Consider the following 27,331-nt stretch of genomic DNA (forward strand, 5'->3'; position numbering starts at 1 on the left):
CTCCTGTGGTATGGACAGTGGTATGGTCACATTTGTTTCACATCATACAATAAAATTATATTGAGTTTGCCGTCAACTATGACCCTAAAATGTTTTAGATGAACCACTACTTGAACATTCCACAAGGCAAAAATGAAGGTCATTCTATAAACCTGCATAAAAGCAAATGGGTCTTGGTTATAATTTTCTTTTGAATAACTAGAATTCATAACTTTGAAAAGTGACAGGTTAGGTTTTAATTTTGTAAAATATACTTAATCATTAATTGAATAAATTTTTATAGTGTGTTAATTTTATGGGAGAGAAATCTGTATTTTAAAAAATTCTTGGCTGTTTAGAAACTTAAGAATTTACTTTAAGTCATCCAACACTTTAGAAATTCATTCAGGAAAGACTCAAGTGACTTGTACTCCTGACTTACTGGCTTACATCCCTGACTACTTTGTCCTTTCTTCAATTTAGCATCTGTGGTTATAGAAAGTTTCCATAGTTTATTTTATGTTGACCACCCTCTTTTAGTCATTTTGTGACCATTTCTTTTCTTTTCAAAACCCTTACCTTCCACCTTAGAATCAATGCTGTATATTGGTTCTAAGACAGAAGAGCTAAGTAAGACAGTAAGGATTAGGTAATGGGAGTTACGTGACTTTGCCCAGGATCACACAGCTCAAAAGTGTCTGAGTACAAATTTGAACCCAGGACCTCCCATCTCTAGACCTGACTCTCAATCCACTGAGCCACCTAGCTGCCCCTATTTTGTGAATATTTCTCAGTATTTTTAGGAGTCTTGAGTCTTAATAGGTTGTGATGACCAAAGATTTTTCACTAAGTAGTCAATTTATTGTTGATAAATACCTTAATGTCTTTTTCGAGATTTGTCTTGTAAATACCTCCTGGAATCTTAGATACTTTTGCAGCACAGTAGAACCTGATGATATCTTATACTCTCTTGGCCTACCCATACAATGTTCTGGGTTACTTTGTGTTCTCCTAATCAGGGCTTTGTAGACTGGTTTCATTAAGGAAATGCATGATAAAGGAAAGCAGCAGATAGGGACTTTTATAGTGAAGATGAGGGTAAAATGGACAACCCGAGTCCTGGTACTGGTACACCTGCAAAAGAGAAAAAGTTCCAGAGAAAACCTCTTTAGTATTATATTTGAGGAGGAAGCCATGAAGGATCTGTGGGAGAGTATGGGCAAGCATTCACTCTGCACATCAATGGGGGTACTTGAATTGCTCTCTGGACCATTGGAGGGACTGAATACCCACATTGCTGAAATTGCAGATCCATTGAAATATAATGAAGTCTGAGATTTGGTGGGGGAGCACAACACAAACCTCTCAGTTCTAAATTTTAGGTTCTTAACTGTTTCATTCCAGGAGACGGGACAATTTTCCTTTAAATACAAAATAATGTTATGTAGAAAACTCAATTCTTTTCCCCTATAGGCAGCAAATGACTAGAAAGTTTTAAAAATAATAGTTTTCTTGATACTCTACAGTGAGGATTAGTATTTGTGACAACCCTAAGATAGAGTTCAGATATTTCAAAATACCTTCTGGATCTTTAAAGAATTGTCAAATGAAGTTTTAATGATAAGCATATTGTATTCAAATTGGGCATCTATGTTAAATATAAATATTAGCCAAAATACTATATTCCCTGGATAAATGTGAGAGGTCTCAATCTTAGGATCTATGAACTAAAAACCTTTTTTATAACTGTTTCAATATAATTGCTTAGTTGTAATCCTCTGTATTTTAAGTGTTAAAAAAATAATTCTTGAGGGAATCTGTAGACTTTACCAGACTGCCAAAGGATCCAGAGGGGACCATAACACACAAAAGAGGCTAATCATCTCTGATCCATAAATATTGAAGCCTTTCTCTTCTAGGTGTGTATTTATTTTTAAAAATTGTTTTCTGAGCATAGTTATCACTTGTTTATTTGGATATATTGTGGTTTTGGCTTTATAAGATTACTCAATTTATAAAAATAATACAGAAATGTGTTTTGTGTGATAATACATATGTAACCTTATAATCAGTAAATCAATTAGCATTTATTAAGTTGTCCACTATGTGCCAATCAATGTGCTAGAGATTGAGAGTACATAGGAAAAAAGAAATAATCGCAAGTAGCTTACATTATATGGGGGAGATAATACATATATATATATATATATATCATTAGGAAGTGCTTGATCTAGGAAGAAGATGGTGCTTGAGCTCTGTTTTGAAGGAAAGGGTTTCTTTGAGGATAGTGCATTTTCAGACATGGTGATAGAGGAAAAACAGGATATATATCTTTTTTAATTTTTCTTAGGAGATTCTCAAATGATTAAATGAGTATATAAAACTCAGCACTCCACTGCAGTGGAATGTACACATTGACCAGATGGATAGCCAGGGTGGAGTAAATGAACACAATTTATACTGGGAATTGGAAAGCTTAGATGTTTAAAGCTTGGCTAACACAGTAAAACAGTAAGTTAGCCATAAGACCCTCTGTTCCCTCATCTAGAAAATGAGGGAATATTTGTACTACTACCTCACAAATTAGAGTTGGTGTAGTGCTTTGTAAACTATAAAAATATTCTTTGAATATGAGCTGCTATTGTGCAGGTGTTTTTTGGTGTACTATTTCCATTATTCCTATTTAAATGCATAGACATGACTTTTCCAGATTAATATTAGAAATTAATCTGAATACAAGTAAGATGTCATTTTTGAGTGATTGTGAAGTTTTTCTGTTGCAGTCTAGCTTAAGATTTACCATTATACCTCAGAAATGTGCTGCTTGACCTGCATTCTTAGAGCACAGATATAATTCAGACATGTCTCAGCTTTTGCTGTTTAAATGTTCTGTGTAATGATTTTAAACAAATGTGTAGTTATTTTAAATTGTTCGAGAATTGAAATTATAATTTTGCAAAAATTTAAAATAAGATACAGGTATTAAAATTTTTTACTTGGCTAATTTGATGGCTTGTCTTTTGAGATTCTTTGCATTTATATAAAGGAAGGCTCTAATTGAAGAAACTTAAGTATAATTTTGAAATTATTTTGGGACTTGACCTATCATTTCAGGGCCAGTATTTAATGTCTTGAACCATTTAAAAATGCTTATTCAAAATCCATTTTGTCTTTATAGGAAACATATGTCTTTAATGACTATTTTAAACTATTTGAACCTCCTGGTTTGTTTTCTCTCATCTAACTGTATAAACTCATTATCATCTTGAGATTTGCACAATAAGTTTGCATTTTATTTTTTATGAAAAAGTGAAGTCAGTTATTGTACATATAGACTTTAAAACTATAACCTCACCAGGCCTAGAGATGGGAAGTCCTAGGTTCAAATCTGGTCTCAGACACTTTTCCCTGGGCAAGTCATTTGACCCCCATTGCCTAGCCCTTACCATTCTTCTGCCTTGGAACCAACACCAAGACAGAAAGGTAAGGATTTATTTAAAAAAAAACAAAACTACAACCTCAGTTTAAGAGTTATGATAGATAATTTCTTTTAAGAGCTACTGTTATCTGGCTTTAAAGCTCAGGTTCTAATTAAAAAGAATATTATTTCAGAACAAGAACAATATTACACACTTTAGTCTTCAGAACAGATGGTATAGTTGCTTTGTTACCAACCATTCCTTTTATTTTTATGAATGTTATGAATATTATGAGTCCAATTAATTAAAGGGCACACAAAATATAGGCTGAGGCAATTGTTCCCCTAAATTTTAGTTAGCATCTTTTATTTAATTCCTATTTTTCTTTTCAAAGAAAAACTGCATTTTAAAATTTTATTAATAGATCTTATACTCTGCCTGTCCTTTGCAAAACCATAGGAAGAGATGTCTAATTTCACATTAAGTCTTTCTTACTTTATTCGTTTTGTGAATGCTTGTTTATATTTAGCATAAAGGTAGCATTTTTGTATATGGTGAAATGCATTAACAAGTAATTCTGCAAAACATCTAGGTGATTTAATAAGAGGAGGTAAATCTTTAAGAATGTAGGTTATTAAGTGAGGAACATTTAGGCATAAGAATTTACAGGGATATGCTATATATTTTTTCACTTAGGTGGTTAGTAGCTGGTTTATTTTTTTTTCTATTATAAAGATTGCATGTAATAAGTTTTCTGAAAATTTATGATCCCTTCTTTCCCTCTTCCTGGAGCTGGCAAACCATTTGTTCTGTGCTATTGTTTTATCATGCAAAACACATTTCCACATTGTTCATTTTTGCAAAAGAATAATCATATAAAATCAAAACCTCAAAATAAAAATCCAAATAAACTCAAGTGAAAAATCACATGCTTTAAATTGCATTCTGAGTACAGTAGTTCTTTCAGATCTTGAGGTGGACAGCATTCTTTGGCATAAGTCCCTCAGAATTGTCCTGGATCATTGTATTGCTGAGAGTAGCTAAGTCTTTCCCAGTTGATCATTCCACAGTATTGCTGTTACTGTGTACAGTGTTTTCCTAGTTCTGCTTATTTCATTCTGCATCAGTCCAGGAAGGTCTTTCCAACTCTTTCTGAAATAATCCTGTTCATCATTTCTTACAGCATAATAATAATCCATCACTAACATATACTATAGTTTCTTCAGCCATTCCCCAATTGATGAATAACACCTCAGTTTCCTATTCTTTGTTGCCACAAAAAAAAAAAAGCTGCTATAAATATTTTTGTATAAGTAGAGGTCCTTTCCCCATTTAAAAAAAACTCTTTAGGATACAGATCGAGTAGTGATATTACTGGATCAAAAGGTGTGCACAGTTTTATAGCCCTTTGAGCATTGTGTACTGCATTTTAAAAAATGACTTTCTATACTTTTAGATGGAAAGCAACTTGTGTTGAAATAATGTGTCTAGATTAGTTGATTTCAATTTTCTTTTCAATTCTGAACTCTCCTCCCTTTAACCTCTCCTTGAGAAAACAAGAAAGATAAAGTTCACAATAAATATATAGTCAAGAAAAATAACCACCATTAGCTATGTCCAAAATAAATATTCTTTCAAGTTTGCACTTTGAATCAATCATTGAGATCTCTTAGTAAGAGTCATCATGGATCCTCTGGAACTTTTGGTTGGTCATTGTGTTAATCAAAGGTTTCAAGTCTTTAAAAGTTGTTTGTTTTTACAGTGTTGTTTTATAGATTATTGTGCTGGCAGAAATCAATTTTTTTGTCATCTTTTTTTAAACATTTAATTAATTAATTTAGAATATTTTTCCATGGTTACATGATTCATGTTCTTTCCCTCCTCTCCTCCCATAGCTAATGAGCAATTCCACTGGGTTTTACATGTATCATTGATCAAGATCTATTTCCATATTATTGATATTTACACCAGTGTGATCATTTGGAATCTATATCCCCAATCATATCCCCATCAAACCATGTGATCAGAAATCAATTTTTAAGGAGAGCATTTGTCTTTTGGTTGGAAATTGAATTTTTATATTAGTTAACTTATTAAAATGAAGTATTAAAAATCCTTGCTAAAACATTTATTTGAATTTTTAAAATCCTAAAGTTATCCTTCATTAAAAACATTTTTTTTAAAGAGATCACATTGTGTTAGAATCAGGCTTCTCAACACAGGAACGGTGATTACAAGCTCTTGGTTCCTTTAGGGTTTTGTTTTGTTTTTTAATGCCTTGAGTATATAGTATTTTTAATAAACTTATTACATTCTTTTACCGAAGTTTAGACTTAGATGGCATATTGACATTAGTTATATTCAATTTGAATTCAAAGATAACTTTCCAATATTCAATTTTAGCTGGAGTAAATGACAAAAACTCAATTTTTTGCTATGAAATAAAGCCAAACTTAATAAAATGTGAGCCTTGAATGATGAAAATATTTGAATTAAGAGACTATTTTTAATCATTACTTAGCATTTGTTTCTTTTCAGTGAATTGTAGATATTTGTAAATCATAATATATTTATCTATTATGCTTTTTTTTTTTTAGCCCTTACCTTCCATCTTGGAGTCAATATGTATTGGCTCCAAGGCAGAAGAGTGGTGAGGGCTAGGCAATGGGGGTCAAGTGACTTGCCCAGGGTCACACAGCTGGGAAGTGTCAGAGGCCAGATTTGAACCTAGGACCTACTGTCTCTAGGCCTGGCTCTTAATCCACTGAGCCACCCAGCTGCCCCCTTCCATTATGCTTTTAACATAAAGAAGCAAAATCATTTTTTTGGAAGCTCTTTTAAAGTTTCTGCATTGGCTCTTAACTAGTTATATTTGATGATAGCAGTATCTTATATAAAAAATGGTTTGTATTTGTGGGGGGTATTACGGTGAGAGATGAAGAGGTATTAGCAAGTAAAGTTTCTCAGCTATGTCTTTATTATAGATTATACCTTATGAAAATTGTTTCTGCACCCTTATCTTTAGTTCTAGCAAACCCTGAAACAGAACTTTTTACTTTCAATATAGAAATATTTTGTTACAGGCTTTTCAGAAGTGAAAGAATATATTTTATTCTTTAAAATACTCATGAAATGATAGTCTTATTGTTACATTTAGAGCCTGTGATTTCAGCTTCCTGTCCAACTATTTTGAGTTGCTGATATGTAACTGTATAGAATTGTTTCCTCTTTTAGCCCTTCTCTACACTTTGAGAGGCTTTAATTAGCCGTTAAATGTGCAAGAACCAAAGCAAGTTTCTAGAAACTGAAAATTAGCCCCTAGCAACTATAGTAATAGGTCATCTCTACAGAACAAAGCCACAAATCAGGAAGTAAGCAAAAAAGGCCTTGGAAAAGCCAAAATAGATGTACCAAAGCTCATTCACTAAAGCTTTATACATGAGAGGGACCCTAGTTCAGTTTTTAATTCTTACTTTGCATTTAGTTTTTAAAAACTTGATTTACCTTATTTATAAACCCATATGATATTAGCCTGAATTGATAGGAGAGGAGACACAATTTATAGTTTTCTTTTTTCCAATTATGCCTAATAATAATTTTAACGTGTTTCTAGAATTTTGAGTTCCCAATTCTCTCACTATATTCTTCTCTTCCCTCTACAGTCTCTAAGACAGTAAGCATTTTGATGTAAGTTATACTTGTGAAAAAAAAAATTTTTCATGTTATGAAGATGTGTAAAACAGAAACAAAGATGAAAGAAAATAAAGTGAAAAGGATATGCAGACTCCATCAGTTCTTTCTTTGGAATTGAATATCATTTTTCATCATGAACCCTTTGAAATTGTCTTGAATCTTATTGCTGAAATATATAGCTAAGCCATTCTTTCATACAATGGTACTGTTACTGTGTACAATGTTCTGGTTATGCTCACTTCCAAAATGTGTCTTAAAGACCAAGAAGCACGATAGCTTGGGAGCATTGAGTATGGGGGCTAAGTGGACCCTGAGGTCTCACTCTAACATCAATGAGTCAAGATCTATAATTTGATTAGTGTGGATACTCCTTCCACCAAAACAGGTCACAGCTCCTCTTTAACTTTTTAATATGATCTCTCAAAATTGCTGAAAAACTAATCACCCTGCAATTAACCTGGTTATTGAGCCTCTATCAGTTGAGTTAGGTTGGTCCTCAGTTCTCTGTCTGCCTCTGTCCATCTCTTTCTCTCGTAAATTGCCAGAAGCCTTTCTATCTGTGAAGAACTTGGCAAATTCTCAGTTGATGTAGCTCTTAACCCAAGTTCACCTCAGTGAGGAGACATTTGAGGAAAATTGAGACAATTGTAGAATTGTACAGTTCAATACAATTGCTGAGAAACTTATTTTTGGCCATTACAATTTTTATTCAGTGTCCTCTTTTAGAAGATAGTTATGCGTAGTACATTTTAGAACATTTATGCCATATATGTCGTATCTACATTTTTGGCATGTTTAATTCCCCATTAAAGATGAGCTCTTTGAAATCAGGGGTTGTATTTTTGCCTACTGCTTTTCACAATTCCTGTCTCATAGTAAGCACTTAATAGATCATTTGCTTGTTGACTGACTAGGAGGAGAACTGAGAAGTCAGTGTCATGACAACCTGGAAAGGAAGTGGTCAACAGTATTAAATTTTACAAAGAAAAAGCAAGAAAAATTAATATTGAGTGAGGAAAAGGCCAGCATATTTGGCAATTAAATTGTTAGTGTTGAAGAGAGCAGTTTTCAGCTAAGTAAGGTGCGTATCAAGAGGGATAATGAGCAAATTGAGAGCTTAGAAGACTGGAATGATGGTAGTAGTGCTCTTCATAGAAAAGGAAAAGGAAATTCTGAAGCTAAATGGGTTTGGATAGAAAGTATAATTGCCAGTCCATTCATTCTGTCTCTGCTGTGGTCAGGAACAATTGATTAGGAAGCCAGGTATGGAGATCCTGCAAGATGGGGCTGAGGTGAGGCGCAGTTCCAGGAAATTTTGTCTACACATTTGTGTCAGGGTTGGATTTAGATTCTAATTGTCCCAAGTGAGTCCAAGCCAGGTAAAGCTATGGGAGGCGGCAGTGTTAATAGATGGGCTATTGTTGGGGAAGATGTAAGGATGTGACCCGTCTCCCTCATTTCTATATTAGTTGATCTCCATGAAATCAAGCCAGTGCCCCACAAAATGGGGCCAACTTGATTTAGAGTAATCCTTTCACTTCTAGGCTTGGTGAGGTGTGGAATTTTATAGGGGGATTGGTGGTGTTATGAGAAGATGCATACATAAGCACCAAGCAGAAGGTTCCGTGGCTAGGACAGATTCTTTTTATTGGGCTAATTTTCAGGGGAGAAAGGAAAAGGAGAAATTTCTTCTCAGGTTACGAAATCCCTATAATTCCTGAGTGTAATTCTTTTGATTAGCTTTAAAATATCCAAAGCAGGAAGAACATATGCAGTTAACTATTGAACACTGCAGTGTGAGGGGGATTTTAGGGGTGGTAGCAAAGGTAGTTAACAGGTGCACCTTACTTTTAGTTTCTTTGACTTGTAAATTTTTTTTCTGGTTCCCTCTAGAGTCTTCCTTTTTTTCCCCCCTCTTCCTTGTTAGTCTGGTTTCTATCCTTCTAGTGAAGGTTAAGCTATTTCTTCAAGATGCCTTGGTCACTGACAAAACAAGTTCCCTTTCTTAACAGATTCTCCTCTTGCCTTCTATCAGTACATATGTCAGCATTTTCTCTGGCGCCCTCTATGCCTAAAGAGCTGTCTCTCATCATCTCCGTATCTTGGCTTATATTAATTCCCAACTAAAATCCAATCTTCTACTCAAAGCCTTCCCCAGCCTCTCTTAATTCTAGAACCTTCTCTGTTAATTACTTCCTACATTCATATAACTTGTTTTTACAGTTTGCTTTTTTATCTTCTCATTAGATTGTAGTTTTCTGGAGGGCAGGGTCTATCTTTTGCCTCTTTCTATAATCCTGGGCTTAGTGCAGTGCTGCCTGGCACATAAGCACTTAATGTTTATTGCTTGGTTGAGTCAAACCTATTTCTCCGTACCTTTTTACCAACTTGGCAAAATTACCTGACTGCAACTTAGGTTCCTGAGAGCCTAGCAAAGATTTCTAGCAAAATTAATGATTTTATCTCTCACGTCTTCCCTGATATTCATAATTAAATGTTTTGAGTTCCCTGTATGTACAAGACAACTTGATATATATGTGGTGCATAGGTATACAAACCCTCGTTCTACCTTCAAGGACCTCATAATTCATTATAAGCTTCCTTTTTCTTTCCTTCTCATTGCTGCCACACTTACTGAGAGACTGGTCCACAGTCATACTCTTATACTTTGGCTGCCATCTTCATCACTTTAGTGTGGGTCCCTCATTTGCATAAAACTCTTTAAAGGTAACAGAGACTTTCCCCCATAATTGTTTTCCCTATTTTTACAGATGAGAAAACAGAAAGAATATTGTTTGATCACACAGCCAGAGAGTGTGGGAGCTTGAAAAATGATGGAAGATTGGCAATAGTCACTGTTAGGGTTGTGGAAAGATAGGCATACAAAAATACTAGTAAGGGGGCAGCTAAGTAGCTCAGTGGATTGAGAGCCAGGCCCAGAAATGGGAGCTCCTGGATTCAAATGTAATTTCAGATACGTCCTAGCTGTGGGATCCTGGGCAAGTCACTTAAACTCCATTGCCTAGTGTAAAGATTAAAATTTAGGGGAGACTGAGGCAGGTAGAAATTAGTTTCTTTCTGCAAGGAGTATTATATTTTTTAGAGGTTTATTAAGGATTAAGGATTAAAGAAAATACAGGATAAGGAAAACGTGCCTAGGCTAGAGGCCTAGACAAGACCTCACCTACATTATGGAAAGAGCCATGTCTGCTCCAAAATGGAAGGCCAAAAGGAGAGAGCTCAAAAGCCTTTGTAATCAGCTTAAATACCTTCTCGATCTCGCCCATCTCAAAATTCTGTGAGATTACAAAGCATTTTGGGGAAGTGGAGCAAGGACTTATGGGGATTGAAGTCCAGAGTTCAAATCTCAATTTTACACTAGCCCATATTATTCTTCTGCCTTGAAACCAATACACAGTATTGATTCTAACACAGAAGGTAAGGGCTTAAACAAACAAACAAAAAACTAGTGAGGTTGTTAATTGGTCAAAATGTTTTACAAAGAAGTTTAGATTTATGTTTAAAAAATTAAAATCCCAAGGAGGTCAAAGATAGAATGGTCTCATAAACAGTAAAGCATACCAGCACTTTTTAGTAGTCAAAAAGACTAGAAGCACAATAGTGCCCATGAATGTAGTTGGAATATTATTGTGCCATAAGAAAATATAAAAAGGATATTCTTATTAATAGCAAGAGAAGAGTTGGAAGATTTATATGAACTAGTGCCAAGAAAAATAACATTACTATAGAAAGAATAGGAGAAAAAAAGCTGTTTTGGTGGAAACAATATTCTGAGGTTTCACTCTTTGCAGGTTAGGTTAGTTTTTCTTTAAAAAGTATTGAAACTTTTCTTGAGATTTAACCAGTTAAATGGCCTAAAGCTCTGGTCATTTGGCTTAGCTTCCTGATCATCTGAATTTAAGAAGAGCCTAACTCAGGAGACTTAAGTGCCTCTGTTAAATTTCTGACTGTTACCCAGCAGTATGACCAATACCTGCTCTAGAAACCTCTGTGTGGACATCCTTTCCCTGCTCTGCTTGCCCTTCACTTGCTATTCTTTCTTTGGTAACTATTAGTATTAGATCAGCTTATGAGTAGTATCTCATTGTTTTGTGGGGAGCCTTTGCAGTCTGTCAATAAGTAGTGAGATTAGGTATGGAGCAGTAACATTTGCTATCAAACTTGGTTGATGTGTTTTAGTTTTGAAGAAATTTTCCCCCATTCGTATTTTGTTACTCTAGGGATATGTCCCTTTAGGGAAGGGTATATTTGAAGTTTACTGGCAACTTTTTGTTTTCCTCCATTAGGAATTGAACTCTTCAGAGTACTTCTTTTCTATCCTCAGAGATAAATGCCTCAATGCCTTAGGCACATAATAGACACCTAATAAATTCTTGTTAACTGGAGACTTATTTCAAGCCCCCCAACATCCCCTTCTCCCTTGATATCACTATCACTATGTTAAATGGGCATTTAAATATGCAACTACGAAGGATATTAATTACCTTTTTCTTTTCTTTTCTCATAATAAGCCTTGCTGCCTAGTATTCAAGGTGGTTGGTAATCTAACCCCACCCTGTATATCACAACCCCATTTTCCACATGAATCTTCTACTCCAGTCAAACAGGTATCCATATTATTTGGGAGAGCGGGGGCAATTCTCACTTCTGTGACTGCCTAAGGTGTTTTTTCTTTCCTTTTCTTCTTCTGCCTTCCTATGTTATTCTATCCTACCTGTGCCTGAAGATCTAGTTTGCCTTTTCTGAATCTTTGTTGAAATTTGCTGAAAGTAATTCCAGACCATATTGATCAGAATCTCCTTTTGTACATTTTTCATTTGGTCCTGTTTTCTAATGGTACAGTTTCATTCTATTGGTATAATTTAGGACCCTTAATACATAGTGCTCTTTTTTCACTAAAAATTTTGTGCATAGTTTTCTGAACTAGATTATAAATGTCTTCTAGCCAGTACTTAAATTATTTTTGTATCCTGTAGGCTAGCTACACAGTTTTATCGGTGCTGCTTGAGAGTTAAATTTAATAATCGAACTCCTTAGGCAGTTCTCAACTATGTGCCTCAGTGAAAGAAAACATTGGTATGAATAATAGCAAACTGTAGAAATTTGTTCAATTGGATGATCATCATGACAACTACCAGTGGATATCATGACAAGGAACAGTACTCCTAGAACTAGAGTTATGTCCCATAAGGAATCACATCCTAGTCTATGAACATATAGTACTTTGTGTATAACTGGGTTATGAATATATTAAAATTTAGTTCCTTTCCATTCTACTCCCGGGCCTTCTTTCTTTGTTTAAGGGTGACCTTCTAACTGGCTTGTCCTAGTTGTCCCCTGCTTTTCATAGATGACTAACTTGACAGTTGACAGAACATTCCCCCCACCCCCCCAACTGTGTGATCTTATTCCTCCCCACCCCCAGTATTTTTTCAGTAGTATCATTGCTTAATTTAAGATTCTATGGGTGAGATTACTTCAGATTTCCTTCATCATGAAATCTAAACTTCTTTATGCTTTTTTTTTCTTTCTGGTCTAGCTATTTCAATTTAATAATCACTATTTGCTGTTCCTGGGATTTTTTTTTTAAACGAGGTGTATTTAAACAAGATATTTATATTGGCGTATATAAATGGGAACATCTTTAAAGTTCAATTAAGACCTTTTAAGGACAGAATTATTTGGTTATAGTTACATTTATTAAGAAGGGTATCATAAATGCCTTTGGTAATTTGGAAAAGTGAAAGGCTTTTCATTTTTAATTCTTAGAATTAATTTAAAGCACATGTTATGGGGGGGTAAGTAAGGCAGCTCAGTGAATTGAGTACCAGGCCTAGAGATGGGAAGGTCCTAGGTTCAAATGCAGTTTCAGACACTAACTGTGTGACCCTGGGCAAGTCACTTAACCCCCATTGCCCAGCCTTTACCACTCTTCTGCCTTGGAACCAATACACGGTATTGATTCTAAGAGGGGAGGGTAAAGTTAATTTTTAAAAAAGCAAATGTGACTTAGAGGATTTTCTAGGATGTGAGGTTGTTGGGATGTATGAGATAAAAGAGATTTTTAAAAAACATATCTTAATTTTAAAATTTATATCCCAAGCTTAGTATATATTGTATGTGTTAACTCCTGAGTATTTAATAAATGATGGCTGATTAGCTAGAGTGACTAGGATTCTCAAGACAATTTATAGTCTCATATCCTCAAGTTTCTTTTAAAAAAATAAAAAATATTTTTCATTCATACCACAGTCAGTGAATGTTCAAGTATTTAACAGCTCTAGGAAAATGGGTCACATTTACAGAAAGATGGGGAGAATAAGTAATAATAACAGCCTGTGTTTATATAGTTACATATATCTCATTTGAGACATACATCATCAATCCTTTGAAATTGGTACTATAACATTTTATTTCAATTTTACAAATGAAGTAACTTGCCCTTGATTACACAGCTGATGTCAGAAGGGGGATATCAAATCTAGTGCCCTATCCTCTACTCATAAAACTATACATTTTTGATCTTATAATTGCTGTGGTTTTAGTAGTGTTGGATACTTTGTGCTTATAGAATTGGGCTCATTAACCGAATGGTCATATGTTGCCAATATCAGAAGGCATTGTTGCTGAAAGTGTTCAAACAGTTTAAATTTGTAACATTTCAGCATATACTCAGTGTCGGCATTATCTTTTTTCTGCCAATACCAGTGATGATCATTATATAATTGTTATGAATAAAAATAGGTATGCTATATTTGACATCCCCAAATTTATTGAAAATAGAGCTTAACTCAATTTCTGTTTATCTTGGTCAGAGTTAAAGGAAGGAAAAAAAGTTAACTTAAGCCTAATGTTTTTGGTATAACTTCTCCAATTGAACATAGATTATTTATGAGCATTGGAATAAGTTGGGATACAGATATTTTGGAAAGAGTTATATACTAAGACCTTTGGATGTTGATTCTTTGTAAAGGGGGGTAATAGAGGGAAATTACCATCAACAAAATGGTTATTGAAAGTTTCTCACTTTGGTATATGATTATTATGGAATACTACTGTGCTGTAAACAATGACAAACAGGATAATTTCAGAAAAATATGGAAAGGCTTACATGAACTGATATAAAGTGAAGTAAACAGAAGCTGAAGAACACTGTACAAAGTGATGGCATTTTTTATTAATGGACAACTATGAATGATCTTGTTTTTCTCAACAATAGTGATCTAAGGCAATCCCAGAGACTCATGATGAAAAATGCCATTTGCCCATTGACAAAAACTTAAGTCTGAATGCAAACTGAAACATACATACCAGATTTCATTTTCTTCTTCGTTTTTTCCCCCATTTGAGAACATTCATAAAATAATTAATGGAAAAATGTTTACATGCTTGCATATGTGAAAAAAAATCAGATTGCTTGTCCTCCTCTCAGGGATTTTGAAGAGGAAGAAGGAAAAGAATTTGGAACACAAAACATAAAATAATGTTTTTAAAAAGTGTGTGTGTGTGTGTAAACTCTTATCTTCCATCTTAGAATCAATACTATATTTTGGTTCTAAGGCAGAAAGAGTGGTAGGAGATAGGTAGGGGGTTAAGTGATTTGCCCAAGGTCATACAGCTGGGAAGTGTCTGGAGTCAGATTTGAACCTAGGACCCCTCCCGTCTCTAGGCCTGGCTCTCAATCCACTTAGCCACCCAGCTGCCCCTGGGAAATATTTTTTAAAAAGGAAAAAAAGAAAGTTGCTTACTTTGCTAGAAATGATTAGTTATCTTTTTTTTAAGCAAATGAAAAAATGTTTACTCATTTTCAGAATGGCTAGCTGATGCAATTTTGTATCTTTTAACATTTTTATAAGAATCCTATCAAATTATTTATAATTACATTTTATAAAAATATTTTTTGAGTAAACTAACCATTGATCTATACCAGTGATGGGGTGAACCTTTTGGAACCAGAGTGTCGGGGCATGCCCCACAGAAGGAATGGCGAAAGCACTCCCATTGGGTTGCTGGGCAGAGGGGCAGGTGAAGTGAGAAATGTCTTCAAGGGATATAGAGAGGAGGGAAGGAGTGGTCCAAGTGCTCTGCTTCCCTCCAGTTCTGCTACCCATGAGCCTCCCACCTTATCCTTTGGTGCTCCCATTGGACAGCTGGGTGAGGGTGTGAAAAAAATGTCATTGTCATCAGGCATGGTGGAGAGGGGGAGGGAAGCAGCTCCACCTGATTCCTGCCTTTCTACTAACTTACTCTTAGGAGTGGAGGGGGAAACAGGAGGGTGACTGAGTGCCCACAGAACTGCTCTTCATGCCATCTTTGACGCCCATGCCATGGATTCACCATCGCTATATAGTCATTCTTGATTATATAAATAAATATCGAAGAGAGAGTCTCCAAATCCTTCAGAAAATTAAGTATTTTTATCTGAAATTGGTATTTATGATGCCACTTCAGGATTGTTTAGAAGAAGCTTCAAAAATGAAGATAATTTCATGTTGGGAATTGATGAACTTAGGAACTCTGGTTGCATTTTTAAAATTGTTATTGTTAGTTTCTATTATTTCATGCCTTGGGCAAGGGGACATACACTGGATGCAGTTTAGAAAAAGATAATTTACAAAGAAGAAAAACCTTTCCATTTGACCTTTTGAAACAATATCTTGGTCATAATATGTTTTCATAGACAAGTTCTCTTTTGGAATTGTGAAATTTTCAAATGGATGTATATTTGCCTAAAGATAACTTGTTGCCTAATTTCATTTTTCTAATTTGTTCATACTAATTGGTAGGTAGTTAAAATGCTCAAGTGATATTGTAGTGGTGAGTTAAAATATTTTGCTTTTGATATAAATTAAAAGAAAATAGTACTCTTAATCATGGGGTTGTTTGGTGTAGACTTTAAAAGAAAAAAAAAGATTAGAGAATTCTTTTTAAGAGTTTTTTCCTCCTCATAATAGCATCCACAAATAAAAAAAAGCTTCAGAGATAATCTCTAGAAAGAGTTGCTTTATAATTCATTATTTCTTTCCTTTGTCCCAATCTGTGTCAGCTCTTTCAGCTCGTATACTAGCAATGGTGAGATTTTAGAAAAAACATCTGGGTATTACCGAGTGACCCAACAGTGAAGGAAACAAAACAAATTGAGGACTTTTTGTAAATCTTTTTAGACCTTTCATTCTCCCATGATAGATGGAAAAGGCAACAGTTATAACATTCCTTGGTGTGGGGGGGAGTTTTTTTTCTTATTGACAAGAACCTACCATCCTGACATGCATTTATCCCACATATTTGTCTACTTTTTTGTCAAGCCTTGTTTTTTCTACCTTCATAGCATCTCCTGCATCATCCCCACAGCTACCGCCACTCTGGTTTAGGCTCTCATCACCTCACAGACTTGGACCATTGCAGTAATAACCTTTTGGGTTGGCCTCTCTACTTCAAGGCTCTCCTCCAATATATCCTTTAATCGGCTACCAAAATGATAGCCTTAAAATACAAGTCATTGTACCACTCTTCCTTTCCCATACATGAAACCCATACCATTGTTATAGGGTTTCAGAGTGCTTAGAGATGAAAGTAAAGAGTTTGGTCAGATTATAAGAAGGGCTTTAAAAACCAGAAGATTTTATATTTGAATGTTGGATGGGGGAAATTGTAGGTGATATAGTTAGATTAGATAGATACAGTTAGATTAGATTATTAGATATAGTTAGTGTCTTGATTGTAGTAAGCACTTAATAGATGCTTGTTGACTGACTGGTCATCATCCCTGGAATGTTCTTCCTTCTTCACCTCTGCCTCCTGGCTTCCTTCAAGAATCAGTTTAATAATAAATCTTACCACTTTCAGGAGGCCTTTTGACAGCAGAGATGACAAAAAAGGACTTTTGCTCACCTTTCTCTCCATCAGCTTAGCACAGTGCCTGGCATATAGGGAAAGTTTAATAAATGCTTGTTGACTGCTAGATTAATTTAAAAAAAACTAAGTAGTATTCTGTAGTTATTGAAAAATTAGACTATTTTCTATCCCTGCTCTTTTATTTGATGACCAATTTTATAGTTACATATATTTAAATATCCAAGCATCCACGTCAGCTTTATCAATAATTTAATATAACTAACTAGTTCCTGTAATTTATACATTGATACACGTTTAAATATGTATGCATACTTTAAAAAAATTTAGTTGACTGTGTTTCTCAGAGATATTATTTATGAATTGGCCTGAGCTTTTAATTGCAAATAATGGCTGGAGATATTGTATTATTTCAAAGTGTTTGGACAGCATTTTTTCCCCATTAGTATAAAAATCTGACCAAGAAAATACCCAAGAGATTTTATAAATATTTCTTTTGATCAGTGTATCAGCTTTGAGTTATCGTTTAAATTTAACTACCATAACTTCTCCTTATGTCATTTGCTTTTAAAGTTTGTAGGTGACCTTTTTTTCAACATCAATAGCTTCTCATTTTATATTTATACTTTTGACCCTTTTGGTGCTACTTTAGTTAAAACTCAAGCATTTTGTAACCATTCTCGTTTTCTCATCACAAATAAGTAAGAACACAATTATAACATGTACTATCCTATAAAATTCTGTTTATGAAATATGAAATTTATTCATCAGTGTACTGCTAGCCTGAGGGGGGGGGGGGGGAGATGATAGTACAGACCTTTGGTGTCGAACTTAAATAAAAACAAATCCCTATCGGCCTCATATTGACTCAGAAATACTGGAATTTATTTTATTAATCATTTCCCAATTGCATTTTAATCTGGTTCTGGCAGTATATGACTATGGCAGCAAGTTTGACCTCTGGCATAGACAGTATAAATGGAATCAATTATCAGTCAATCTCTGCTGTTTGCTAGGAACTGGGCTGGAATCTAGTGATACAAGTGAAAAGGAGAAAAAAGTAGTTTTTTATACTAATAGGAGAGACAACTAGTGTGTGAGTGTGTGTAAAGCATAACTATAAAGTTAAAAAATTAAAATATATACCTAGTAGTTAAAAACAAGATAGTTGGGAAGATCAGGAAAGAGTTCGTGCAGAGCTGCATCTTAAAGGAAGAGAAGAAAGTGTCAGGTTTTAATTCTTTCAACAAATATTTATTAAATGTCTATTTACTAAATATTACTGGTAATATAAATTATATGTATGCATATATATAAAGACATATATTTATTTGTATTTTCCAAATAGTTGTTTTCTGTTAGTTGATAGAGAAATTATACTTGTGTGATGCATCAGGAAATTTAATTGTTTAGTAAATTGCCTACATTAACTAACAGATTTAAGGGAAATTTTAAATTTATTTAATTCACCAAGGTTTTCTATAGAGAGGTAGCTTTTAAGTTGTGCTCTCCCCCCACTTCTGCATTAAAATATGATACAGGAACACAAAGGTAAGTAGATTTTTAACATCTCGTGTATGGAGGAAGGAATGGCTAATTCTTGGGTAAGGTTTTCATGAATCTCACATTGAACTCTTTGATTTCTCTGGAAATATCTTATGTAATAATTATTTCCTGGGAAATTGCTCTGTCTATTATTGACTTCATTTTCTTCTTTTTAAATCTTCTCGAATGAATAACTGACAGTTTTAATTATTTTCTCCAATACATTTTGCCCTAGATTTTTTCATTTCAGCTTTTTGGTGATATTTTCTGATTCAGAGAACCATTACATGAGTTTCTGTGAGCTCCTAGGGTTCTCAGCTTAATTTTAGTTACTTACTAATGCCATAGTCCTAAGTCATAGCATTTTTATAATCAGGGAGGGGGATATTATCTCATTTGATTCTGTCATTTTACAAATAAGGAAACTGAATAGCAATTTTCATCTCTTTTGATGTTCTTCCTATTTCAGCACTTTCCAAGAAGCATCTATGGCATCAAAGCAGGAACCACTTGACTCTTGAAAGAATTTGGGATTGAATCATAAAATACTATTGTAAGATTTATATTAATATCAATAACTCCAAGTGTTATTTTTATAAAATTTATTAAAATCACTTGAAGAAGTACAAAACCTAATCATCTAACTATAAAGTAAGACCACGTGTATAAATTCTCCTGCCTGGCTCAAAGCTAGCTTCAGCAGCCATTATTGGGGGGAAAAGAGAGAGGTAGGATCCCAATACTTACGCATGCAAATGGGGAGCAAATTCTATCCATACACTATTAACAGTTTTTTTGTTGTTGCTGCTGTTTTTTTAATAATGTGAACTGTTTGCTAGAATCATTTTACTTTATAGTTTTGAAGTTTTATCATTGCCAATGTGAGGTGAATTTTGGGTTTTTCTTTGTTTTAGTTTTCTATGATTCTCTAGTTTCTAAGACTTTTTGTCTGACAGTTTAGCTTTTCTTTATGTATTATAATATATTTTAAATTCTTTATTGAATTAATTTTTACATTGCCATAATCTACCTGTATCCCTCCCCCTCCCAGTCATTCCATATAAAAAAAAAAATTTAAACCACCCCAAAAAAGAAAAAGGCCTGCAAAGCTATTAATAAATACATTGAAAAAAGTCTGAAAATAGGTTGTGTGAAGTGTGTCTTTATATACTGATTATTTCAACTCATACTTGTGCTTCATAATTATTTTGCATCATTCACTTTTGATTTCTTTGTTGTACAATGTTGATAGCATTGTTCTATTCATTGTTTATGTTTTTTTCTTGGCTCTGCTTCATTCTGCATTCGTTTATTAGATCTTTACATATTTTTTTAATCCATCATTTGTCATTCTTAGAACACAGTAATGTTCTGTTACATCCATATACTATTATTTGTTTGGCTGTTCCCTAATCCATAGGTATCAAAGTTCTTATGCTTTCTTATTCTTATTTCACAAAAATTACTGCTATAAATATTTTGACATATTTGGGGACTTTAAGACTCTTTAGTTCGCTCAGTTTATTTTAAGTTTTCCTTCTTTTGGGTGTCTTGAGATAATCTTATTCTTTGGAACTCTAATCAAGTGCCGTTTTTTGGAGTTGCTATTGTATCTTCTAGAACCTTTCGTTAAATTTTTTTTATTCAACGGTTTCAAAGCTGTCCTGCTTTTCTATGTTCCTCTGAACTTCCTTTTGAAGGGGGCATCTTTATAACTACCGGGTTTTTTTTTCTACTTCCCTCTGCTCTCAGTTTTTGTAAAAAGTCCTCTTGTGTAGGGTTGTGCTAATCTTCACTTTTTGGAGTTGTGGATAGTCCTTGCATTGACCATAGTTCATAAGCCTTATGAAGTTATTTTTATTTACAGTATTATAGTCATTGTATAAATTGATCCTCTGGTTCTGCTCAGCTCATTCTTCATTCATTCATACATTAATCTTCCAAGTGTCTTTGAATTTATCCATTATGTCCGACAAGATGTTCAGCCACTGCCTACTTGATTGGCATCTATAAGAGTTGTCATTTTCCATTTTTTAGACATTTTTAATGACATAGGTGTGAAGTGGAACCTAGTAATTTGTATGTCATTTTTATTAGAAATCATATCACTCTGGCCCAACCATAAGCAAATGATATCATCTTATTTGGATACAGAGAGAACTAAATAAATTAAAAGAGTTGTAGATGCAGTTCATTGATAACTAATAAGCCTTGTTTTAAGGTCTGATGATTGGTTTATCTCATAGAACCAAATTAGCTAGTGAAGTCTATTAAAAGGCTAACCATTTTTCCCCCCTTGAAAATGAAAACAGAAAAAAGATGAAGAAGGAGAATGGATGAGAGCAACTGAAACTGGGGTGTGGGAGTGTGGGGTGAAAGCAGATACCCAGAGCTGTATCTCAGTAGTTCTTGAAGGCATAAGGAAGCATGTTTGTGTATGTGTATAGTTTCCTATACTGCACATAAATAATTGCCTTAAAAAAACAAAACAAAACAACTACTTGGCTACGGAAGAGGGGAGGGAAAGAACAGGAATCATGTAACCATGGAAAAATATTCTGAATTAAATAAATTTAAAACAACAACAAAAACTACTAGGTAACATACCAAGTTTAGTAGTGGTTGTTGTTTTAACCCTACTTAGTTACCAGTTCTAAGGCAGAAAAATGGTATGGGCTAGGCAATTGGAATTAAGTCACCTCTCAGGATCATACAGTTAGGGAAGTGTCTGTGGCCATATTTGGACCAAGGTCCTCTTGACTCTAGGCCTGACTCTTGATCCATTGAGCCATCTACCTGCCACAATAAGGTGCTTTTGAAGACAGCCTTGTTCCATGGTTAGCCAGTACAATTGAACAACTAGGTAAGAATAGAGTTCCCTCTTTATAATGAGAGTGCATAAAAATAACTTCTGCTACTATAATGACATGCTGAGTTATGATATGTCAAACTACTATAACTTGTGTACAACAATAATATCACACTCATTGGGAAGTAAAGGGAAGTGAAACTTCCCACTTACATTTTAATCTGGTTCCAATTTATTATGAAAGTGAGTTTTGATGCCTCTGGTGTACAGTATTGTATATTATATATATTATATAAGTAGCATAAGAAAGATTATAGAATCAACACTCAACTCTTTGTGTGTGTGTGTGTGTGTATCTTTCTCCCTCTGTCTTCATCTCACACACTCTCTCTCTCCACCCCCACCCCACCCTTTCTGGCTTGGAATCAATACTAATAATTGTTCCAAGGCAGAAGGAGGGGTAAGGGCTAGACAATTGGGATTAAGTAATATGCTCAGGGTCACATAGCTAGGAAGGGTCTGAGATCAGATTTTAACTTGTGGCTCTGCACCTAGCTGCCAACAACCAGGATATTTGAAGCATTTACTATGTATTAGATGTTACCTTAGGTGCCTTGGATGTAAAGGCAAAACATAAAAAACAGCACATGCTCTCAATGAGTTTACATTGTATCTATAGTGATAATCCCATTATATCCATCTCTTTAGTAAAGTGCAAAGAATAATAGTTCAACAAATTTGTCTTTAAAAATGTTTACAATATGAAAACAGTGAACATAGGAAAATGATGAATCAAGACAGAATTCTTTGCAGTCTAGTTCTTTAAAAGTTTTTAAAACAATGCTCAATTATGAGTTTAAGAAGAAAGATAGTTTTGTATGATTTTTTTTTTCAGCAAAAAGATCAGAAAATGCACGTTTTTATCTGGCAGCAATTCTAATTGTGGGAGATAAAAACTCAATCAGCAAATTTTAAAATGAGCATTTTAGGGACAATTTGCCATTTCAATGTGAGTCAAAGATGTTAGAAGTCTAGATTATTGAAAAATGAAGTTGGTATATAAAAATCTTGTGATAAAAGAACATATTTCTGATCATGATCCAGTCCCTGAATGATAATGTTATATTGTACTTATGGAAATTCAATTATGTTGGAGTCACTTATTTACTCTGGCATATCCTGGCAAGTTTATGCAGAATAAACTTACAGATTAACTCTTTACTGGCTATCCTTTACTGGCTACATGCTTATAAAAGCAAGCCTTTGGTAATTAGGATATTTCATTATTCAAAACTATTTATTTCCTTACTTTGTTGTTCAGTTGTTTTCAGTTGTGCCTAACTAGCTTTGTGACCTCATTTGAAGTTTCTTGGCAAAAATACTGGAGTGGTTTGTCATTCCCCATCTCATTTGACAGATGGGGAAACTAAGGCAAATAGGGTTGAAGTAACTTGCCCAAGGGCATACAACAGTGCCTGTGCCTGGATTTTAACTCTGGTAGAAGTCTTTTGACTCTAGACCTGGCTAGTCCTCTTATTCATTTCACCACCTAGCTGCCAGTTTTGTTGCTTACATTATAGTGCAAATTACTCATTAATGGAGACATTTTTTCTGATTGGTTTTTTAAATGAATTGAAATGCTAGGCAATTGGAGAACTTAAGGGAATAGGGTTAATATCTTGGATTTTTTTTTCTCCTACTTTCCTATACCTCACTGTTACAGCATTGATTTAACCTATGTACAATATTGACATCTTATTACAGAATAATCTTTAAGGTAGTTGCTTCATCATGCAAATACTATACAGAAGTTTCAATCTTATAACATTAAACATTTTTTAATGTTTCTTCATGTAATTATTTTTTAAATTGAACCTGGAAGAACTTGGAGAAAAATCATTTCAATTCAGAGAGCTTATTCTTACGCACTTAATATGCAGACCACTGACAAAGAAAGTTTAGATAAAGTCCCTCCATTCTATGAATTTTAAAAATGTTTCATCAGTGTCATCACCCACCAACTCATATTGCTCCAGAAGCCTTCCCTTGAAACTGTTGATACCAAGCAAACAGATCATCTTAGTGGCCATGTATGAAAACAACTTATTCCTTTCTGGTCATTGGTCCCCTTTAAGAAAGAAATACCGTGATAGAAAGTGAATTCCATCCGTTTTAGGCCTTATCTTCTAATGAGAAGAATTTGCCTGCTTTGAACCCTATCTTATTAACCCCCCTTCCCCACATCCTAACACAAATTCTTCAAAAGGGCCAGGGATACATCTCTCTTGAACATTGTCATCACACAGTATAAGTAAGGGAGGAAAAAGCTGACGGGGAAATTCCTGCAGTTCATTATGTTAGCAATGTAGTGTTTTGATTGTTGGTGACAAATCAAAGGATTCAACAACCTTGAAAATGATGGGAAGGAAAGAAACTGCATGGAGGAAAGAGCTTTTTTAGATGTATGTCACATATATTACCCTTGCTATACATAAGTATAGTGTAGTAGAAAGGAAGTCATTTAGATTCACTAAATTGCATTTTTAGTCTGCTGCTGTGTTGATGGATTTGGAATAGAAGGCCCTGAGCTGATTTACCTCTGCCACTAACCTGTGTGCCTTGGGGCAACTCACTTAACCTCTCTGTCCCTCAATTCTTCCTATCAGTAGAATGTGAGGGGATTGGAGTGCATGACCTTGAATAACCCTTACAGCTCCAAATCTATTCTGGAACCTTGGATTGGTGACTTCATCTCAAAATAAGCAGGGAGATAATGCATCCTAAAGAGAAGCCCTTTCTCCTTGATCTAAGGACCTTCTCTTTTGATCACTTTCCCTCCTCTCTTGGGGCAGGTTGTCCAGACAATCATCTCTACTTTCTGATCCTAAATTGAGGGCCCTTTATATAGTCTCAACACATTATTATCTCCTCAAGGTTTCAACCTGTATCTCCTTCCTTCCAGTGTTAAACTTCTAGAAAAAGCTGGCTACAAACTCTTACTAGGCCTTGATTATCTGCTATGTGCCAGGTGTAAAGGGACTACAGAAACAAAAATTAAACAATCCCTTCTCTCAAGGAACTCTTCTGTCAGAGTAGGAAACATAAGTTAATTGATGATAGTAACAATAGCATTTTGCTTTACAAATATTATCGAATTTGACCATACAAGAACACTGGGGGGAGAGTATAAGTGTTATTCTTAGCCCTATTTAATAGCTGAGGAAACTGAGGCAAAATTTAAGCATTACTAACCCCTGGAAGGTAGGGGTCCCACAGCTAGTAAATGTCAGAGGTCAGATTTGAACTTTTGCCTCCCTAACTTGAAGTCTTCCCAGACTCAGTTCTCTGAGCCACTTATTTATGGATAGGCCCCAGTATCTGGAGTAGTTTGAGGATCAAGAAAAGGTCTCATGTGGAAAGCTGTGCTTGAGCTGAATTTTTGAATGAAATTAGTGATTTTTAAAATTTTGAAATGGGGAGAGTACATTCCAGAAATGAGTGATAGTCTTTGCCAGATGCCTCCAGTTATCCTCTGACTTTTAAGTCTGGCATCCAACTTCACCATTCAACTGAAATTATTCTCTCCAAAGTTACCAATCTTAAAAAAAAAAAAAGATCTTATCCTTTGTCTCTCTATCACCTATATTTCCCAGTGAATCTCTCCTCGCCATATATAGCCATACTTTTTATAACAGAAGGGAAGGAGAATATAGTAAATTAGTTAAGACATCAGAAAGTCTGATATTATCTGTAGTGTTCCACACCTATAGCCCCCTACTTTTTAAAATATATATATTAATAGAATTTATCCACAAGTATGACCATAACTTTATAGCACTTGTTTTCATTTGTTTGATTATTGTTGTTTTCTTTTATATTACTGTAGTTACTATGTATATTGTTTTCCTAACTCAGGCTTACCTTTCCTTCCGAAACTGCAGCATATTTGACATTTTCTATTCTCTGGGTTTGTGGTTCAAAGTCTAGCTTTGCCACTTTACCTTCCCTTCAACTTTGGGCCTGTCACATTTCTTCCCTGGACTTGTTGATCTTGGGTCAGATGGATTAAATGACCTTAGAACCCCCAATTTCCTTCAAAACCTAACTCAGATTTGCCTACTATACGAGATACCTTTCTTTGGATTCCTCATTGCTTCCTATACCTCCTTCCCAAAATTACCTTGTTTTTTGTTTTGGCATATGTTTAGATGTGGAAATGTCTTCTATAGAATATAAGCTCATTGAGAATAAGGGCTATTTTTAGTCTTTGGTGACTAGCATATTATAAACTTTGACTATAATATAATCTAAGCTGTTTTGATGTTTCTGACTCTAGAAAAAATATCTACTAAACTAAATTTTATCTAAAAATCTTTGTATAGAATTTAAAGAATCAATTCATGGAGAAACAATCTGTTGCTAAAGAATGGCACATCATAGATACTTAATGAATACTATCCACCTTGAGAATTTTTTTGAATTGGCAGCAAAACCAGATTTAACTGCTCAGTTTCAGAAGGCATGGAGGCGTTAAATTTTGTAAATCAATTTCCATCAAGAAATAGTTGAAATGTTAAAACCCTTGATTTCTAAAAGATTCCATGGGTTTTCTTTCCAGGAGAAAACTCATTGTTCACCTCTTAGGTTAGCCCAGGCTTATTATATTATATAACTTTTAGCTTAGAAGGAACACTGGCAGAGGCAAACCTTGATTGAATGGACTAATGTAGTGACTAAATTATTCAATTAAAAGTCAGTTTAAAGGGCTCCCAAATTGTCTCATTCAGTCTTCAATACTCTATACAACTAGCCTTCCTTTTGGACTGGTTGTCTACCTAGAATGCCAATGGAGGGGTCATTATGAATACAAGTTATTCATGTCCTAAATCTAATGCAAGACATGCTTACCTTGGTTAATGCAGTAGTGTACAATACATCTTGAAAACTTAGTAATTCACTTTGAGAGTGGTGATAACAGATGAAGGCTCTACTTAAGTCCTTAAATTGGTGTGGTTTTTAATCTGATTCACTTTAATTTAGTTTGTCCTTTTCTGCCCTTTAATTGTTTTATATTTCCTCATCCTTTGTTGTCATCTGAAGGACTGATTATTAGGTAGTGGGATTATGACACATAAAGTAGATCAGCCAATCCTACCATTTCTCCTTATTTCTACAGTCTGAAAAAAGTATCATTCTCTTCTACTTAAAACTCAAATTTTTGTGTTAGTTTTTATGGTTTACATGATCTTTGTTGGACAGTGAGGGGAGCTGGTTTTCTTTCACTCATCTAACCCTAACTTAAGTGATGGTTTTAATAAAACTTCTCATTTCATGAGGGAGTGTTCCTCAATTGGGGAATGGCTAAAGAAATTGTGGTATCTGTTGGTGATGGAATATTATTGTGCTGAAAGGAATAATGAACTGGAACAATTCCATGTGAAATGGAAAGACCTCCAGGAATTGATGCAGAGTGAAAGGAGCAGAACCAGGAGAACATTATACACAGAGACAGTTACACTGTGGCACAATCGAATGTAATGGACTTTTCTACTAGCAGCAATGCAGTGACGCAGGACAATCCAGAGGAATTTAAGAGAAGGGGTGTTACCCACATCCAGAGAGAGAACTGTGGGAGTAGAAATGCAAAAGAAAAACATGATTGATCACATGTTTCAATGGGTATATGATTGGGGGTATTGACTTTGAATGATCACTCTATTACAAATATTAATAATATGGAAATAAGTTTTGAACCGTTCTGTAAAACCCAGTGGAATTGCTCATTGGCTCTAGGAGAGGAAGGGAAAGAACATGAATCATGTAACCATCAAAAAATATTCTTAATTTTTTTAGGGAAACTATTCTCATTTCACCATGATTGTTGTTGTTTTTTTTTTTTTTTAGTTTCTCCATCAATTGATTCTCAATTAAATTCTGTATAGAGATTTTTAGTTTAGTAGATACTTTTAAAGAGTTGGGAATATTAAGCATTTTAGGCTATAAATGTTAAAGC

The 27,331-nt window shown here is 34.5% G+C and overlaps 1 protein-coding gene and 1 long non-coding RNA gene across 6 annotated transcripts in view; one reads left to right on the top strand and one right to left on the bottom strand.

The window, feature by feature from the left end:
* Positions 1 to 27,331, top strand: part of PAFAH1B1 (platelet activating factor acetylhydrolase 1b regulatory subunit 1) — a 76,037-nt gene that overhangs the window by 10,352 nt on the left and 38,354 nt on the right. For 2 of the 5 annotated variants that reach the window (XM_056819642.1, XM_056819643.1), the window contains exon 2: positions 18,979 to 19,062. The exons of the other annotated variants lie outside the window; for them this stretch is intronic. The gene's annotated coding sequence lies outside the window, so the exon portion shown is untranslated. The remainder of the gene's footprint in view (positions 1 to 18,978; positions 19,063 to 27,331) is intronic. 5 annotated transcript variants of the gene reach the window in all.
* LOC130457548 (uncharacterized) lies at positions 427 to 26,402 on the bottom strand. The gene is made up of 3 exons (XR_008916848.1): positions 26,227 to 26,402; positions 18,111 to 18,169; positions 427 to 1,113 (listed from the first exon to the last, which is right to left on the bottom strand). It is a non-coding gene; the product is annotated as an uncharacterized LOC130457548 (long non-coding RNA).

Source organism: Monodelphis domestica, chromosome 2 (genome assembly GCF_027887165.1).
Source record: "Monodelphis domestica isolate mMonDom1 chromosome 2, mMonDom1.pri, whole genome shotgun sequence".
Lineage (NCBI taxonomy): Eukaryota > Metazoa > Chordata > Mammalia > Didelphimorphia > Didelphidae > Monodelphis > Monodelphis domestica.